Below are 21,478 nucleotides of genomic sequence, written 5' to 3' on the forward strand. Positions count from 1 at the left end.
GCCACCTTCTCGTCCTTAGCACCCACTGCCAAGGCAGTATCATATCCTCTATCCTATCTTCCTGGTAATTAGGCAGTTTTATGTACAAAATGATTTATAATAAGCATACCTATATCATTCTGACCTTTCTTCCATTTACCTGTACAGTGGTATTTTGGGAAGTGAACTTTTCTGGGCGAGTGACATTGTCACACTCTGAACAGCCTCAAACAAAAAGCAAGCAAGTCACAATGGTTACCCTTAGTAGAGAGAAAGGCACCTCAATTTGTAATTTGCAACCCAGAAATGCCAGTCCTCTCATTTTCTCTGTAAGATCTCAAGAATGTATCTCTAATAATTTACTGCATGCAAGAGGATTTCCCATTTTATTGCTGAAACAATGAAACACCAGGATTTCTTTCTTAGGGAGATTATTTGAGCTCATTGACAAATGACAAATAGTTCCAGTTCACTGACAAACGATTTCTCCTCCTTCTCCTTCCTTTCTCACCTCCCCTTTCAGAGAGCCAACAATCCAGTAAATGGAAGGAGAATTGTCTGATAGAAAATATATTAGAAACTAGTATTTGACCTGTCAATTGATGAACATTTATTGAGAGGCTACGGGATATAGAACATTTTATTGGTCATGTGAGCCTCAGGAAGTCAGTTAACCTTTTTGGTATTACCGTTACCTTATCTGGAATATGATGGAATATTAGATGACTAGATGACCTCTTAGGTACCTCCTAGCTGTACTATTCTGTTATCCTATGATCCATGCTTCCTAGTCTAAAAAGATGCGACACTTTTGGAAGGTACTTTGAGTTCCTCAGGTAGCCATTATATTCAAAGTTTTACTATAAATTCATGATAATTGCTAATTAATTACCACACCATAACTCTTTATGAAGTCATGAGTGTTATCCTTTTCAAAGTTATCACTTAGGAGGCTGTCATTGCTCAAAACATTTTGGGAATCCTGTGTGTGTGTGTGTGTGTGTGTGTGAGTGTGTGTGTGTGAATTAGTTTCTGAATTTGTAGTACGTTTCTTGGATGTTCCCAAATACATTCACTCAACAGATAGTTATTTAAGCTATGAAATTTTAAAATTCTAACAAGAATTTATTAAGCTCCTAGTAGATTCAAGGCAATGTGCTAAGGGCATTATAAATATTATCTCACTTTATCCTCACAACTGCCCTGGTGCTAGTATCATCCCTATTTTACAGATGAGAAAACTCAGGCAAATGGAGGTCAAGTGATTTGCCTGGCCTAGGAAGTATTGGAAGCTGTATTTAAACACAGGTCTTCCTGACTCCAAGTCAAGGACTCTGTCCACTGTGTGACTTACCTTCCCACAGTGCATAGTACACTGTGCTAGATATCAATAAATATGAATGTAACCTGAGTCCCAAAACACATTGGTATGAGACTATCTGCTCATTGAGGAGATCAATATCCTAAACCTGTGAGAAGGTGGGGTAGAATTGGCAAGTGTCAAAGAGAGGAAAGCTCCAGTCTCTTCACTCTTTAGAGCTGCTTTGATTCCTTTCAGGTCTCTAGTCTCTCTAGGTACTTCTGGCTTCCAGCTTTCACAAAGAAAATAGACAACCCCGCTTCAGTTGTTGAAGGAAAAGACTCTAGGAAGAGGCCAACATGAGAGGAGCGGATAGTCTCCATCATGTCCCTATTGATAGCTTGCTCCTCTAGAGACTTTGGGGAGCTTCCCCTTGGGACTCTCCCTTGGTTGAGCTGAGTAATCTCACTTCCAATAGGAGAGCTCCTTCTCTCTATATTATCTAGTATACATTCTCTTGCATATACCTTCTCTGATTTCTGTTTGCTATAGACCTGGATAAATGGGTTCCTTTGCTAGTTATTATGTGCATTTATTGTGGAAATGGTGGGAAGGGAATGAAGCCTTGGATATAAATCTTAGGTTCTTTCTTCTTCAATAATGAAACAGCAATCAGAAATTAGCCTGACCCTCACTCACAACCTTAGACTAATAGTATTGGAGTAAGTGCATACATAGAATTCTCATCTAGTACCTGTGTTCTCTGAGCAGAGAAGAGTGGCTGAGCTTAGAACCCCAACTTCCTGCTTGCCCTTCTGATAAGAATGATGCTCCTCTTTGAGACAGGTAAGGGAAGAAGAGGATGAAGATGTCTATTCTGTCTCCCTTTAAGTAACACAATGACACTCCTCTGCTACAGGTGGGGGCCAACCCTCACTACATAAAATTAGGAGAAAAATAGGCCCTGACTTCAAGGAGCTAATAGTATAATAGGGAGATAAGATGCACACACAGAAATAACCATAATATCCAAGATAACATAGTTAATAGGTTGGAGAATTGTAAAACAAAGTAATATAAAAGGTCTGAGAGGAAAGCTCTTTAGTAATCGGCAGAGCTAAAGAATTCATGGAGGAGGTGGCATTTGAATTGGATTTGTAAAGACAGGTGGCAATTTGGCAGCTGAACCAGGGGAAAGAGAACATTGCATCTTTAATGAACATAGGCAGAGGCATGGGGGCAAGATGCACATTCTGGGGACGGAGCAGTCCAATTTGCTAGGGTTCATGGATGGAAGTAATATGAGATAAGAGTAGAGTATGGTGGTGCAAGGGTATAAAGAGCCTTGAATTCCAGATAACTGCGTTTTAGCTTTTTTGGAGGTGCAATAGGGAACCAGTGAAGATCTTTGATCTGAGAAATTATAATCTTACAGCTATGAGTTAAAAGTTGTCATGGCAGCAGAATGAAGGATAGATTGTGGCGAGAAAGAGGCAAGATCTGTTAGGAGGCTATTGAACTTTTCCAAGGGAGCACTAATGAATGAAGGCCTATATTAGGGCAGTGACAGTGAGAATGGAGAAGAAGGGATAGAAATAAGAAATATTGTGGAGATAGAATCAAAAGGATTTGATAACTCATAGCTGTCCTCAATAATCACTGAAAAGTTTTATCCTTTGAGAAATTTTATCCTTTCACTTCAGGAAACATTCCACAAGCTACCTGTAGAAAAATTATGTGGATGGTCAGACTGATATTTCCTCTTTGAGGTCAAAGTCAAGATATGACTAATGATAAAGTGATAAACTGATTTTCTTATATGGCTTTTAACCAGCTGTGAAGGTCATTCCCCAAGAAGAGTCCACTGGTTTGAACAGTGACAGCATCGTTGGTATTAAATTTGCATCCCATTTCCAATAGGTAAGTTGGACCACTTTAGGCCTCATTTAATTGCATCAGTACTATAGTCTGTTTTTAATTTCAAAACAACCAGTCTCATCCCTTTATGGCAAGGTGTAAAAATAGGCATTATGATAAATGGGGTGTGGAGTCAAAGAGTTCTGACTCCAGAGGAAATAACTCTTCTATAAATCCTGGAGTTTCTCTCCACCCTGATGATCATTGTTATCAATTTTTATTTATGAAAGCCACAACTCCACATTGAAATTCTCCTCTGCATCTTATTGTGATATGGAGGGGGCTCTGAGGACTAGAAGTCTATTCTGGGAGAGTCCATTTTATATCTCCTACACAACCAGGAAGGCTTTTGAGTATGGGACTAGTGATAGACAATCATCAAAGGGCTAGTCTAGCTAAATTTGGAAAAACATGGCACCAGGAGGTTGGTGATTATTTTGGGGGGCAAATCAAGTCATGAGATTGTTTACTAAGGCATGGAGTGACTTCAGCCTACATTGGGAGTGACTCCACTGAAAAAAAAAATCTAAGTCCCTTTGAAGTAGTGAAATAAGGCCACTACTGCTTGCTTAACCCTGACCATATAGACCCATTCCCTAAGTTAGGGAATTGGGGGCTACAAGATTGTTGAGGGAGCTTAATTCCTAAGAGGCACATAACACCCTAATATCAGTAAGGTTTTTTTTTTTTTACTAAGTTCTTTCTCCTTACCTTTTCCAAAAAGGGGGTATGAGTTATCACTGAAACTGAGACTTAAGGGAATCCCTCATTTGTAGGGGGAGGGAAAGAGAATAAACATTTATTTAGTACCTCCTATGTGTCAGGCACTGTGCTAAGTGCTTTGCAAATATTATCTCATTTCATCCTCACAACAATCCTGTGATTCAGGTTATTATTATTATTATTATTATTCCCATTTTAAAGGTGGGGAAGCAAAGGCAAATACAGTCAAAATGACTTGGCCCAGGTCACACAGTTAAGAAGTACCTGGGACTGGAACAAAACTCAGGTCCTGATTGCAGACATAGCATTCTATCTGCTGTACCACCCAGCTGCCATTGGTACTCTCAGTTATTTGGCATTTCTATTTTTTAATACCCAGTGCCTACTATATGATTAGTGAATCCTTGTTGAATTGAGTAAGTGGAGTGAAATTCATTCCTAAGCATATGGAATGATGTGGGAAAGACACAGAGAGAGGTGTGGAAGGAAAGGATGAAAAGGATGGGGAGGGATTTATGAAGTGTCAGGAAACTAAGAGCCACAGAGCTCAGTTATGTTTGTACTTCACATGCAACTAGCAAGTCCTTATTGAACCTGCTCACCATCCAAATGCTCTAGTTTTGACATCAGTTTCATCTATGTAAGTCAATAATTAAGCATTTATGGAAATAAATAGCAAACCACTCTAGTAGCTTTGCTAATAAAATCCCAAAATCACAGAGTCAGATAAAGCTGAAATGACTGAACAAAATCACTTATTAACAATAAACTTTGTGCCAGGCATTGTGCTAGGGTCTGGGTTTGCAACGATAAGAATGAAAATAGTCTGGGGTGGCTAGGTGGCATAGTGAGTAGAACACTGGCCTTGGAGTCAGGAGGACCTGGCTTCAAATATGGCCTCAGACACTTAACACAAAACTAGCTGTGTGATCTTGAGCCAGTCACTTAACCTCAGTTTTCCCACCTTTCCCCCCTCCAAAACAACAACAAAAAAATTGAAAATAGTCTCTGCACTCTGGCAAAACCACAGTATTTCCAAGGTATGTATATATGTGCATTTATGTTGTCTTGAGCAATACTGGAGATTCAGAGAAACATGAGAAAACATGTATAGATTGATACAGAGGTAAACAAATCTAGCAAACACTATCTACAATGACTACAATAATAGAATCAAAAATGTAAAACAATGCTGAGCATTTTATCACTGTAATGATCAGAAAAAAACACAAGGGAATACATCTCCTTTTTATCTTTGCAAAGATAAGAAGATTATTTTTACTATCAAACACAGTTACAGTATGGGTTAGTGTTGCCTAATTCTTTTGCTCCCTGGTGGGGTTAGGGAGGTGGAAATCTCTGGAAATGGCTATAATGTAAAAACAAAAGCCATTGATTCAATTTAATTAGACAAGCATTTATTAAGCCCCTACTCAACTAGGCACTACTTTATGAGCTGGGTGGAATGTTTGAAAGACAGAAACAATACCTTGCCCTCAAGAAGCTTACTTTCCAGTGAGTGAATTGGTAGGGTAAAATATATAATAAAATTGGATTTGGTTTCAGACTACCCCAATGAAGCAAATATCTCAATAGAGTCACATGAATTTTTTTGTTTCCCAATCCATATAAAAGTTATATTTATATTATACTATAGTCTATAAAAGTTATATTTACACTATACTGCAGTCATATTATGTGTGCAATAATATTATATCTAGGCAAGACATTGAAGACACCCAAGTCGTCCACTCCATCGCAGGCAATCTCCAGTCATTCTTTTTTGGTTTGTCACTAGACTTCAATGTCTCTGGAAGGGAGAATGAGGCTGACCACTTTACTTTGCAGTTCTGCCTCACTTAAATCCAATTCACCTGAAGTCGAATCATCATCCTGTGATGTCATTGGTGCTCTTCAAAAATGGAGGATGAATAACAACCTTTTTGTTGGTGGAAGGTCTTGCCTCGATGTTGATACCTATTGACTAATCAGAATGGCAGTTGCTGAAGGTTGAGGCTGTTGTGACAATTTTTTTCCATTTTTTCAAATGCTTTATTAACTTCTGATTTACGTCATTTCTGCAAGATTTTGAGTTACAAATTTTCTCCCCGTTTTTCCCCTACCCCCCCCCCCCCCAAAACCGGCCCCCCCAGAAAACCCCCCCCCCCCCCACCCCCTCCCTCCCATATTTTCTCCCATACCCTTTTCTACTTTTCCAGTAGGGCATGGTGGATCTCTATGCCCCACTGACTGTATATCTTATTTCCCAATTACATGTAAAATAGTATTAATAATAGTATATATTGGGGGAGGAGTCAAGATGGCGGAGTAGAAGCAGGACCTCCGCTGGGCTTCGTCTTCCACCTTCCCCAATCCGTGTAAAGGGACTCTAAACAAACTTTTGGAGCTGCAGAACCCACAGAGTAACACAGAGAAGCTAACCTCCCACTGAGGACAGCCCAAAAGGCCAGCGGGAATCGGCCAGCGCAGAGCTCTGGGAGCCGAGCCCAGCTCCGCACCCAGGCTTTAGCCCCAGGGTTTGCCTGACCAGCTGCCAGCCAGAGGGACTCCAGATCAGCAGCAGCTGTGGCTGTTTCCAGATTTATCAACACATAGATGAGAAGGACAAAGTGAGAGGTCAGTGCAGTCTGGACTAGGGGGACTAAGCACCAGTCTGAGGGGTAATTGCCCTGCCAGAGCGTGTGGAGACCTCAGAGAGGGCACCCATCTAATACCTCCGGCAGCTGGACACACACTCTGGCAAGCTGGACACACACCCCAGGACCCCCACCCTAGACCGCAATCCAGATCCAAGCAGGTTAAAGCAAGAGCGAATACCCCTCAGACTGGTTGCTTGGTCCCCCTACTCTCTGCAGACCAGGAGCTGAAGCTTCCCCATGTTGCTGGCTGACTGTGCTGGGCATCTCAGTGGCTTCTTGCCCCGGGGGCAAAAGCCGATGCACTCCCACTTACTGGGTCCCAAAGTCCAGACTGTACTGACCTCTCACTTTGTTCTTTGCATCTATGTGTTGATAATTCTGGAAACAGCCACAGCTGCTGCTGATCTGGAGTCCCTCCTGCTGGTGGCTGGTCAGATCTGCCCTGGGGCTAAAACCTCTGGCTCCTGAGGGCCTGGGCTCTGCTCCCAGAGTGCTGCGCTGGGCAATTCCTGCCGGCCTGCTGGGCTGTCCTCAGCAGAAGGCTAGCTTCTCTGTGTCATTTTGTGGGTTCTGCAGCTCCAAAGTTTGTTCAGAGTCCCCTTTTTACATTGATTGGGGGAAGGTGGAAGCCCATGACAATTTCTTAAAATAAGAAAATGAAGCTTGTCTCCTTGATTGACCCTTCTTTTCACTTGAACACTTAGAGGCCATTATAGGGTTATTAATTGGCCTAATTTTAATATTGTTGTGTATGGGAAGGTTGTAGGACAGGGAGAGAGCCTGGGGAATGTGAATCAGTGGATCAGTCAGAATACACACACCATTTATTAAGTTCACTGTTTCATATGGGTGTACTTCATGACATCAAAGATCACAGATCACCATAACATATATAATAACAATGAAAAGGTTTGAAATATTGTGAGAATTACCAAAATGGGACACAGACATGATGTGAGCACATAGTGTTGGAAAAATGAGTAAAAGATACAATATCTTGGAAGTTCATTAAAGTGAAGTGCAATAAAACGAGATATGCCTGTATTCCCACATATCCATACTTACACCACAGATGGCAGCTGCATTGCATGGAGCATAGACCATTAGACTTGGAGTCAGGAAGACCTGAGTTCAACCCCAGCCTCAGACACTTCCTAGATCTTATTATGTCTCAAATTCTTCAACTGCAAATAATAGTACCTGCTTCCCAGCAGCTAATACTTAGAAAGTAGCTTGCAAATTTTAAAATGCTATATAAATACTAACTGTTACATACATATATTCCATCATCAGCATGTAATGGATATGCAAGTATCTGCAGGGAGCATGGTTTGTAGGCAGCTAGGTGGGGCAATGGATATAGGACTTGTAGTTTGGAAGAACTCGGATTCAATCCTGCTTCAGATTGAAGATTCAGATTCAGACACATCTAGCTGGATGTGTGACCTTAGGCAAGTCAGTTAACCTCTCTTTGCCTTAGTTTCTTCATCTGTAAAATGTAGATAATAACAGCAACTATGCCTATGGTTGTTGTGAAACTGAAAGCACGACATGAATGCTAGCTATTATGATGATTATTTGAAGTGCTCCACTCCATGGAATTGAATTCTCTAATGAAATGCAGTTCCAGGCCTATCATCTACCTCATCCTTGCCAGAAAGATTCCTTTTAAGCAAAATATGTAGCATTTGAAAGTAGTATTTGAATGTCAATGACTGTAAGGATACCACCACAGAATAAAAAGACACTAACTGCAGAAAATGAGGAAGCTACAAGGAAGACTCTTTAGTTGCAATTAGCTCTATTTGCATGTCTTATGGCAGCTGAACTGAGTGCCACATAAAAAATAGAAGACTTTTCAGTCCGGTGGTGACACTTGAATCTGTTGCTTCTTGTGTCACCAATTATATAATAATAGTAATCATTGGATCAAGTGTTCAATAAGAGAAATGCCCACTTTCCCCATGTCTTTTTGACTTGGTAATCAGGAGGAAGGAGGGGTGGGTTGGAGCCAGATTTGCTGATTTCCAATTGCCACACTCAAGACCCATCCAGGTTGGAGTCAGGATTTAGACGACCAGATTGGGCTTGCTGCCAATGAGACCAGCTGGGTTTGAGAAACAGTACCCTCCAATGGATTATATAAGGGGGCAGAGGTACCCAAATACCTCTGGGAGAGAAAGCTCTTAAAAGCCACTAGAAATGAGTCCCCTCCCTCCTCTTCCAAGTTTTAAGGGCCATTTGATGTGGAGCAACAACTGCAAATTCCATCATTAGCTTACTCATCCTCTCAAATGGCTTAGATCTCAGCATGGAGAGCCAGGGGCACAGGGAGAGGGGGATTGAGACAAGCTGTTTTCCCATTCTTCATGCCAAATGGGAATCTTAATCTCCTGCCAAACTACACCATTGGAAGGTGGCATGGAGGACTGGGTTACTTCTCTCTTGGCTGGTTGAAAAGGAAGGTGTGTGGGTCCTGCCTCTTTCTTTGCTGAGCACCCGTGAAGTTTCTCCTGGGCTCTAAAGTGTTGGCTTCTGTTGGCAAGGTTTCTAGTTCCTCTCAACCTGGCCTGTTTGCTTCTGAGGCCTTCATTCAGAAAGTCATTCCATCTTTCAGTTCTTAGATGTGTCTGTATTCTTCCATTTCTAATGTTGCTGGGTCCTAAAGATTCCAAGCATGACATTCTGTGTTCTATGTTCTTGGTGCTAGATGTCACATTTTAGGAAAGGCATTGACAAATTGGAGCACATACAGAGACAGATAACCAGAACACTACCCTTGTAACCAGGAAGATCTGGATTTGGATTCAGCTTCTGACACTTCTCTATGTGACTCGGGATAAATCATTTAATCTCTCTGAGCCTCAGATCCATACTATATAATACAGGAATAATACTTTGAAGGGTTGTTGTGAGGTTCAAATGACAACTTGTAGATAAAGTGCTTTGTAAACCTGTAAGAGCTATATAAATGCTGTTACCACAGCTGCTGCTAAGTCATACAAGGACTGGTCAAAGAAAATGAGGATGGTTAACCTGGAGAAGACAAGAATTAAAGGGTGGAACATGTGTCTTCAAGTATTTGAAGTGCTTTATAGAATTGGGACATGAAGGGGAGGAAATTAGCTCTGTATTTCTGAGGTTCAGAGGGCAGCACTAGTTTCAGACAGACAAATTTTAGGTCAAGGTAAGCAAACATATCTTAACAATTAAAACCATCCCAAATTGGGAATATGCTGTCTTAGGATCTATCTATCCCTTATCACTGATGGTCTTCAAATCTCTTTGCTGGTATGGAGATGATTGTGTTTAAAGTCCAAGTAGGACTGACTAGCTGATCTCTGTTGTCCTTTCCAATTGAGATTTTGTAAAGCACTAAATGGACAGTAAGGATCTGAATTTTGAATTAAAGCTTTGTAAGATTGGACAGGATAAGAAACATCTCTTTGGGTTTCAATTTCCTCATGTAAAATGAAGGGTTGGATTAGATAATTTCTGTGGTTCTTTAGAACTCTGACATCTGTTTTACAACTTTCAGGTCCCTTATATCTCTGACTTCCATGTTCTATCATTCTAAGACTCGTTCTACCTCAAACAGTCTATTATCTAGACTTTATTTTTTATAATAAGAGATGCATCATGGGACAATGGAAAGCAGCTTCAATCTGGCCCTGTATCAGTTTCTTCACCCATAAAATGAAGGAATGGTGCTAGATGTGCTCTAAGGTCCTTCCTATCTTTAAATCAATAATCTTATGGTTCTGTGATATAGATCAACACACTGACTTGGACAGTTAGGTGGCACCATAATACAGAGTGCTGCACCTGGAATCAAGAAGACACATCTTCCTGAGTTCAGATCTGGCCTCAGACACTTACAACCTATGTGACCCTGGATAACTCACTTAACCCTGTTTGCTTCAGTTCCTCATCTATAAGATAAGCTAGAGAAGGGTCATAGAAAGTTGGACATGATTGAAACAACTCAACAACACCAACACCAACACCAACAGGTTTTTGGGAGGAGACTTTGAGACTTCCATTGTGGCTACTCCTGAGTCCGGACAATGATCTGGGTGGCTAAAAAGTGACTTCTGGAAAAGTGCGGTATTAATCATGAACACTAAGTTCCAGAACATCAGCATCTGATGGTATGGAAACCTTTTAATCATATGATGGGAATTAGAAGTCCAAACTCTGCTCTATTTCTGACTCTAGGTGAAAGGAAGCGGCGAAGATGGGACAATGGGAAACAATGCAAGGATTCTAACTCTAAGGTGTCTTTCCATTAGATCACATTGCCTTTTAAGTGCATTAGTGGCAAAACTATTTCAAATCCAGTGCTTTTCTTCTACAATTTGCTACCACTAGTGGCAACAATAAGAATTACACCTCATATTTCTATAGCACTTCAAGGTTTAAACAGAATTTCTTAAAAAATGGTAAATCTGGGAAATAGCAAAATGTTATTATCCCTTTTCCACAGATGAGCCAAATAAGCCTCAGAGAGTTTAAGTGACTTGTGCAAAATGACACAGATGGACAAGGGAAGGTTAATAAGGGCATAGCAGCATAAGTAGAATAAAGACAGAAAGGTACTGGTCTGAGACAGTGAGGCAAGGAGGAGGAGTGCCTGAGCAAAAGGGAGGGTAAGGAATTGGGCTATTCTAGCTGATATTGTTTTCCAGTATTGGTTAAGGTAGTGGTAGTGGTTGGAGGCTGGGAAGATTTGAGTCTGGGCTAGGAGAGAAGGGAGAAGGGAAAGGACTGAATTTGGATTATTCCAAGCAATATAAATTGCAGATACCTATTATTTATTTTTTCTAAAAATTTCCTTTAAATTATTTAAAAAGAAATACAATAGTATCATGGTATTTGATGCAGGAAAAAACAAATAATCGTTGTTATGAATATGAATGAGATAAATATCTGTAAAATAGAAAAGAGGGTGGCAAAATGAATTAGAATGCACCCTGAACAATTTGCTATGTAAAAGAAATGTGCTTTAAACCAAGAGTCATGTAAAGTTAAAATGAGAGACTAGAGTAGAATTTATTGTGCTTCAGTAGAATCCAAAAAAGGATTCAAGACAAAGAAATGGCAAAGATATACACTATTAAGATAAAGAAGGAAACTATAATATATTTTAAAGCACCATAGCTAATGAAATATCAGTATTAATTATACATTCATCAAATGGCATAGCATCAAAGTACTTAAAGGAAAATCTAACAGAAATATAAGAACTGCATAATAAAACAATAATTGTTGGTGACTTTCACAGTGACTTTTTCATAAGTCTGATAGAAAGACAAAGAAGATATAAATTAAGTATCTGAACAGAATATCAGAAAAACTGGATATGATAGAACTCTGGTTATTATTAAATGGGAATCTTAAGGAGTATACCTATTTTCCAGCATCAAAAACACACAAAAATTAGTCACATGAAGGGCATAAAAAACTCACAAATATATAAGAAGTAAAAATATTTTTGAAAAGTTCTTTATAAACTATGTATTAATACTTTGATTTATTTGAGACCTATCAAAGTGAATATTCCCCCTGAAGAGGCAGATCCATGATACCCATCCCATGTAATTCTTGTTGATTTCCTACAAATCTTTGACAGGACATTTACTTAACAAACTGAGGTTTTTCCTCTTGATCTTTTGACATTAGACATATACCAAGGTAGCAGTCAGGTTATTTATTGATTTTCCCTTTCTTTATATGCCCTATTTCAGTATTTTAATTAATTTTGTTTGTAGTATCCCAGTTATAGGAAATGACAAGTTCTTCCCTTCTTTCTTTTCCCAGGTTATTTGAGAGCTCATATCTTATCTCTCTCTTTAGTCCTAGTGATACATAGAATAGTTGAGGTTATTAAGGAAATGAAGTTTTTTCTCATACTTTCAGAATTTAAGCATTGGATCATCACCTTGCCTTTTTGAGCTATTCAAACTCATGACTGAAAAAAACTATTTTAAATTTCTATTGCCTATTACATTTTCTCTTTTAATTACTGTGTTGATCTCTGGTTTTCTCATCAAAGAATGATTAAAAGTCAATAATTCTGTTAAAAGTTTATTCTCCCCTCTCTGCCCACCTCACCCCATGAAATATTTTGCTCAAATTTGTATGATGTTATTCCTATGTTTTTTCTTAGCTTTCATATTATCATATTATATGAATATATCATATATCATATACCATACCATACCATGCCATGCCACGCCACACCACACCACACCATACCACATCACATCACATCATATCATGTCACGTCACATCATATCATGCCATATCATATATCACATCACATCATGTCATGTCACGTCACATCACATCATATCATGCCATATATCATATCATATCATATCATACTCTTTATTTTCTTTTCCTTTTTGGTTGGTGCTGAGTAGTCTTCCGCAATATTGAATGAAGATGTGTCTTTTATTGGTCATTTTATTTTTTTTCTTTGAGAAGAAACCTTTGGCAATAATGGTTTTGAAAAAGTTAAGTCTGAGATTCCTTTCTGGTGGTGACCTGTGGGTTCTATTTATTTGTGCTCTCACCCTTTATATCAATAGTCAAGCAAAATCTAGGGTGCATATCAGACTACATTTAATTTTCCCTTCCTTATCTGTCATGAGGTATAATATGAAGTAGCCACTTCCACTTAATGTTCTGGTCATTTTTACTTAGTTCCTCCTTAATGGTGAGAATTGGGCCCAGTGGAGCAATTACCCACATTGCTTCCTCCAACTTTTGAAGGATGAAATTATCATTAAGACAAGACAGGAATTATCAAAATCATGGTTCTTAATTCATAGTTTTAATAGATAGATGCCCATTCCTACCTCAGACACTTAACACTTACTAGCCATGGGACCTTTGGCAAGTCACTTAACCCCAATTGCCCTGCTTTCCCCCCCTCCAAACAAAAGCAAAAAAACATCCCCCCCCAAAAGATAGATGCCCATATAATGAGAATCTTTTGTTATTACTATATCTTGCATTTCTGGCAAGTTTGTGTTCTGTTTCCTGAACTTATTAACCATGGTGCAGTGGATAGATACCTAGGCCCAGAGTCAGGATGTGAGTTCAAATCCAGCCTCAGACATTTACTAGCTGTGTGAATGCAGGCAAGTCAGTTAACCTGTTTGTCTCAGCTTCTTCATTTGTAAAATGGAGATAACAATAGTACCTACCTCTCAGGGTTATTTTGAGGATTAAATGAGGTAATATTTGCAAAGTCCTCAGCATAATATCTGGCACATAGTAGGTGCTATATAGATGATAGCTATTACTATTATTTATATTTCCTTCAGACTAGGTAGTCTGTAGTGTATTTGCATCACAATATCTCTTCTATTTATTGCTTCATATTTCCTCATGAGTAGATATTTTTTAATCTTGAAATAAATTTTATTGATATCTTTTGTTGTGAAATAATTTTTTTTTGAGATTAGCTTCTATTTTGCCAATAAGAAGTGCAATAACTACTTCACAGGCAGAATCCCAATAAAGATTGGCATGAGAGCTTTAACTTGCTCTGTTTTTCTGATGTAGGCTCTTCTGCCACTCTGAGGTAGGCAGCCTGGTAGTCTTCCACATGAGGGTCATACTATGCTAATGCTGGACTTACTGCAGACATCTGACTTAGTTTAGCCCTACTGAAGCTCAGAACTACTGATCTCTAGTGATTCACAACACTTATCCTACCCAGCAACATAGACTAGAGGCATATGCCGCTATACCAGGCATAAGAACCCACATTTCAATCAATCAATCAATCAATAGACATTTATTAAGTGCCTACTACATTCCAGGTACTTGCTAAGTGTTGGGGATAAAAAAAGAGGCAAGAGATAGTCTTTGCCCTCAAAAAAACTTAAAATTAAATGGCATACACAACATGCAAAGCAAGCCATATGCATAAGAGGAAAGGCATTAGAATTAAGAGGAATTGTGGGAGGTTTCTAGTAAAACATTTCTCAATGTTCATTTACCTCTTTTTGTTTGCAGAGAGCTATTCCTTATAACAGAGAATGTAAAAGAAATGAATAGTTTACCAAAATTAACTGCCACATTAAAAAAAACGGACATATATGTATGCATGTACATATATATGTACACATATATGTATGTATATGGTATTTCACATTCATCATCCTCCATCTCCACAAAGAAACTAGAGTAATGTCTTTGCACATTTCTTCCTTAGGACTAAGTTTTGTTATGATAATATCATAGTATTTGGTTTTGAAGGTTTTGTTGATATTTTTCTTTCCATTTACATTGTTGAAGTTGTTATATGTATTGTTTTACTGGGTCTAGTTACTTCATTATCAGTTTATATAAATCTCCCCAAACTTCTTTGCATTCATGATATTCATCCTTTCATATAGCACCATGATGGTCCATCCATTCATGTGCCACATTTTGTTCAATCATTCCCTAGTCAATAGGCATTGACTTTGATTTTACTTCTTCCCTGTGATAAACAATACTGTTGTAAGTATTTTGGTATATATGAAACCCTTTCTATTTACCATTGACCATTTGAGGAATATGTCTAGTAGTGGGGTCTCTGAATCAGAATATGGATATTTATTTACTTTCTTTGCATAGTTTCAAATTGCTTTCCATAATGGTGGGATCAATTTGTGGGCATACAAGCTGATTGTTAGTGTAACTGTCTTTCCTTAGTAGTCCTATTTTATCTAGAGCTCCTTGAAAAAAATACAAGATATAAAAAGAGATCAGATCTGCTCATAAAAGAATAGAAGAACCTGACAGAATTTGGTATCAGATCAATTATTTAATAAGTTGATATAAGACATCTGGTGGGAAGGGAAGATCAGGTTTGAGATTTAATTTAGCTTTTCTGGGCTGGGTCTAAGTTAGACCAATCTCTTGGTAGTTTAGGTTTGCTAATGAAAAATATATGCCACTTATAAGTCGCCAATCAGTTAAGAAAAGAAGGAAACAAACATTATTAAGTGACTACTATGGGCCAGTCACTGTGCTAAGCACTTTACAAATATTATCTCATTTCATCCTTACAACAGCCCTAGAAGATAGGTGCTATTATTATCCTTATTTTACAGTTGAAGAAATTGAAGCAAATAGAAATTAAGTGACTTCCCCAGGGTCACATAACTAGTAAATGTCTAGAGTTGGGTTTGAGCTTAGGTCTTCCTGATTATGGGCCACTGTAGAAAGATATTCTGCAAGGATAAACACTGAGTACCTCTTGAGTTGATCCACCCAAGTGAAGCTCCTATGATTAAGCATCTGAGAACACTTCCAGCTTCTGGCTGCTTTGATTAGACCTTTTGAACCAACAAAGTCAAGGAATATCTCCTTTTACTTTTAAAATACCTTTTATTTTTTTAATTAGTTTTCATTGATATCTTCTATTTTCTCACATCATTGTTAATTTCAATATTTTTCTATGTCCGTTCTCAGAGAATCATCCCATAAAACAAAAAGCATTTTCAAAAAGGAAAAAAAATCAGCAAAAATGATTGATGCATTGAAAAAAAATCTGAAAACATGTATGATGTGTAACATCTATGGACCTCACACCTCTGCAAAGGAGTGGATTGAGGGGTCTTATATAGCAATATTCTGGTCCTGATTGATTTTTATAATTTTGTTACGTTCACTGTTGATTTTTTAGTATGTGGTTGTTCTTTCCATTTACATTTTTGTAGTTATTGTGTATATTGTTTTCTTGGCTCTGCTAATTTAACTCTGCATCAGTTTATGTAGATCTTTTCATGCTTCTCTGTATTCATCACATATATAATTCATTACAGCCCAGTAATATTACATTACACTCATGTACTCCAATTTGTTTAGTCAGTTCCAATTGATGGACATCTACTTTGTTTCTAATTCTTTGCTATTGCAAAAAGTGATGTTATAAATATTGTGGTGAATGTGGGGCCTTCTTCTTATCACTGGCTTTCTTAAGGTATAAGTCCAGTAATGGAATCTCTGGTTTGAAGAGTATAGACATTTCAGTCATTCTATTTGTGTAATTCCTAATTGCTTTCCAAAATGCTTGTACCATTTCACAGCTCCACCAACAATGTATTTGTGTGCCTATCATTACCCAACCTCTCCAACATAGACCATTGCCTTATTTTTTTGCTATATTTGTCAATTTCCAGGGTGTGAGAAAACTAAAAACTCAGGGTTGTTTTGACTAGCATTTTTCTTGTTGTAAGTTGATTAGAGCATTCTTTCATGAAGTTACAAATACTTTATAATTTTTCTTTTGATAACTGTGTGTATCCTTTCATCACTTATCAATTGTGGAGTTTCTCTCTCTCTCTCTCTTTCTCTCTCTCTCTTTCTCTCTCTCTGGTTGTCTTTCCATCTCTCTCTCTGCGTCACACACCCACACACGCACCATCTTGTATACTCAATCCTTATTAGAAAAATTTGATACAAAAATTTTTTTCCCATTAGACTACTCCTCTTATACTAAGTACATTAATTTTGTCTATGCAACTTTTTCAGTTTCATGTAATCAAAGCTTTCTATTTTATCTTTTGTAATTACATATATATCTTGTTTGTTTAAGAATATATCTTCCTGGGGTGGCTAGGTGGCGCAGTAAATAGAACACCGGCCCTGGAGTCAGGAGGACCTGAGTTCAAATCTGGCCTCAGACACTTACCACAAAAACTAGCCATATGACCTTGGGCAATTAACCCCAATTGCCCTCCAAAAAGCCAAAAAAATAAAAAAAGAATACATCTCCTACCTGTAGCTGTGAAATGTGTATGATCTGCTCCTCTCCTGATCTTTTTAGCATACTTTTAATATTAAATTCATGTATTCATTTAGAATGTATTGCAAAATGTGCAACAATGAGGTCATTACAGTGGCTTTGTAGACCTTCACTTTGGCAGTCATTCTAATACTTCTTGTCTCCCACACTTTTTTTTTTTGGAGTCTCCCAAACACTGAGCTATCTCTGGCAATGTGTGTGTCAACCTCATTATCAATGGGTACATCCCTAGAAAGAATACTTCCAAGGTAAATGAGCTTATTCACAGCATTCAAAACTTCTTCATTTGCTGTAACTAATGGCTTCACATATGGCTGGTGTGGTGCTTGGCTGATAGAGTGACTGTGTTTTCTTGTTGTTAATTCTTAGGCCAAAATTAGCACAAGCAACAGAGAAATAATCCATACTGTGTTGCATCTCAGCTTTAGAATGACTACCAAACTGAAGGGTACAGAGCCATTGTGCTGACCTCATTGTTGTATGCCTGTGAAACCTGGACATTCTACCAGCACATGCCAGGAAACTGAATCACTTCCATATGAATTTTCTTAGGAAGATTCTGAAGATCACCTGGCAGGATAACATACCAGACACTGAGGTCCTTTCTAGAACTAAACTGCCAAGCTTTCAAACTCTTCTTCAGAGAGCACAATTCCAATGGGCTGGTCTTGTTCAAATGAAAGATGTACACCTGCCAAAAAGGCTATGGTACTGAGAACTTACACAGGGTAAGTACTCACCTGGTGGTCAGAAGAAATGCTACAAGGACACTCTCAAGGTCTCTCTTAAGAACTTTGGAAATAATTGTGTGACATGGGAGACACAGAGAAGGGGCTGTGTTCTATAAGCAAAACATAATTGAAACAGCTAAAAGGAAACACAGAATACATAAATTTAGAGAAGCCACTCCAAATGTTCACATGGACTACTTGTGCCTGACCTGTGGTAGAGCATTCTGAAGTCTTATTGGTCTGATCAGTCATAGTTGGATGCACTGTAATTTGACTCTAACATAGTGATGTCATTTTGGTCCTCTTCAAATGAAGGACAACAACCAGCCACTGTGAAATATGGTGAATGGTGTTGGTCTAAGCCTAATTTCTGCCAGACTACCTTCCAGTTTTTTTTCAGCACTTTTTATCAAATAAGGATTTTTTTCTAGGTAATTTATGGTTTTTATTTTATCAAACACTGGGTTATTGAGTACCATTATTTCTGCTCCTCTCTTGTGTAGTCTGTTCTATTGATCTCTCTACTTTTAAAACTACCATATGGTTTTGATGACTGCTCCTTTATAATATAGTCTGAGGTCTGGAAATGCTATTCCTTTCAGCATTGCTCTTGATATTCTATATAATTTATTTTTCCAAATAAATGTTATTATTTTATCAAGTTCTATAAAGTATCCTCTTGATAACTGGATTGCTAAAGCATTGAAATTATAAATTAATTTTGGTAGTATTGTAATTTTTATTATGTTGGCAAAGCCTAGCCATGAGCACTGAATATACCTCCAATTATTTAAGTTATTCTTTTTTTTCTTTAAGGAGCACCTTGTAACTGAATCTATACATGTGTTTTATGTACTTTGGTAGGTTGATTTCTGATATATTTGATGCATTTTGTAGTTATTTGGAATGGGATTGCTTGTTCTATGTTTGCTTCTTAGATTTTCTTCTTATATAGAGATGTTGCTCGTTTTAAAGTTCATTTTGTAGTCTGCAACTTTGCTGAAACTATTGTCTTAGTGTCTTTGCTGATTCCCTAGAATTTTCCAAGCATGCCATTGTATCAATGGTAAATAGGAATAGTTTTATCTCTTCTTTACATATCTTTATGCATTTAATTTCTTTTTCTTATCTTACTGATATCACTAGCATTTCCAGAACTATATCCAATAGTAGTAGGGAGAGTGGACATCTTTGTTTACTCCCATATTCCTGAAAATGGTTCTAATATATTCCCATTGCATATGGTGTTTGCTTTTCATTTTAGATAAATGCCTTTGTATGGTATAAAAAGATCCATTTATGTCTATACTTTATGAGTTTTGGGTTGTTTTTTTAATTAACTTCTTTGCTACTATGATGGACTTAACTTACTGGTTTTGGGATTTGGTTTTCTGGAAGTGTTTTGCTTCTGTCTTCTATATATATAGAGTCTGTTATATTTTGTGATTGAGCACTATTTATAGTGATCATGGGGGCTGTGAATGTTACATTGATGCTACACTTGTTTATCTCTTTTCATTTTTTGAATGTTTTTGTTTTGTCAGTAAAATTGCAAATCCTGCTCTTTTTGGACTCATTTATTCACTCAAGAAACTTAAAATTTAAGATGTAGGAATAAGACATGTAGACAAACTATAATGCATGTTAATCTATATTTCAGTATATTAGGAAGCATAATAGCATCCGAAAACTTTGGTGTACATTTGTTCATTGTCTTGCATTGCAATCTGTAGTTTTGTCAGTAGAGGAAATATCAATTACATTTTTCTTCAGAAAAATTTTCATAGTGCCATCCTGAAAAATTGCCAGGAAATTCCTTCATAGGATTTTCTATGCCTGCTGATTGTCCTTAAAACTTTCACTACACTGCACCTATAGCTACATATATGTCTTGCTAAAACTGATCACATGAAATGCTGATTTCTTCAGTTTTATTTCTTCTAAATAAAGCTACTAGAAAAAAACTGCCCTGGGAGTCAGAAAACCTGTGTTTAGGGTTGATTCTTCCATTACTTTGTCACATGTCATTGAACAAGTCTTCTCTGAGTCTAAGTTTCTCATCTGTAAAATGAGAGTTGGACTAAGTGTTCTCCCAAGTTCCATCCAGTTGTTATACTGTGTTCCATTATTTGATGTTCTTAGACTTTTTGTAGTTCTAGAATTTCATGGTACTATGATTACAAGTCCCTTCCAGATCTTACATTCAATGTTCTATGATTCTAAGTTCATTTCTAGCTCTAATAATCAATGATTCTAAAACTTTTTCCAGCTCTAACATTCTATATTATATGCTTTTAAAGTCTCTTCTAGTTCTAAAAGTTTATGGTATTCTCTCAGAAAGTTTTCACATGATGGAGAAAAGGGTTTATAGTCAATTATCTGAGTTTCAAAAATTTAGGTTTATTTGTCACCTCGGGATGACAGTGGGTAAGTTTCCTCTAAAGTGACTTAAGATTCTTTGCCTCTAGTGTCTCATTGACTTCATCCTCCCTGTAGATTGACTTGTATTGAACTACTACTGGCCTCATCTCACTTTATGGTACTGCCTGGAAAATCTCCAGATGGAATGGTTGAGAGAGGAATAAGGCACGATCTCCCCATCTGTTATAGATGGAAATGGAATAAATGCTTTCATTGTTCTTTAAGTAGGAACAGATACAATATTTATGTGTTCAGTGCTATGCATGATAATCTCTCCAAACTAGATACTATCCAGTTATCCTTTTGAAACCTTCTGTGGGACTGACCCAAGGATAGTTAGTAAATTGTCATTGTTTGATAGGGTAATTAGGTCAAGACAAAGTTCAGGTAGAAAGGTAATCCCTCCATTCAGTAAACAGAGGAGCTAGATCTCTTGATTTAGTCACTTTCATACTTAAGTTATTATGAACTGGCATTTGTATCCAGATAGCTCCAAAATGAAGGTTCAGTTGTATAATATGAGATATTTATTATCTTCAGTCTTCATGAGTGAAATGAATGACTGAAAAAAAACCTTATTAAGCACTTAATATGTGCTATATATTGTGCTAAGTGAAAGGAACACAAATACAAAAGCAGACTGTCCCTGCTCTCAAAAAATTCTATTCTAATGGGGAGACAACAAAAATAGGGGAGGGATAGACAGGGAAGGAAGTTATGGTCTGGGAAATTACCAAGATGCTTACTAGAAAAACAGGAGAGTGAACAAACATGCTGAAAATTGTAAAGTTGATTTTATTATAGTTTTCAGAGTAAGAAGTGGAAAAGGATGGGGTGGATAGAGCACACAAATGGTGACATGTCTGAGAATTCCTGGGAGGATACATAGTGCCTGGGTGTGCTATGCAGAGTAGTTTAGCTCCTCCCAGGAATA

Source organism: Petaurus breviceps, unplaced genomic scaffold (assembly GCF_028583685.1).
Source record: "Petaurus breviceps papuanus isolate PSGF00001 unplaced genomic scaffold, PetGlider_PUasm1.0 66, whole genome shotgun sequence".
Lineage (NCBI taxonomy): Eukaryota > Metazoa > Chordata > Mammalia > Diprotodontia > Petauridae > Petaurus > Petaurus breviceps.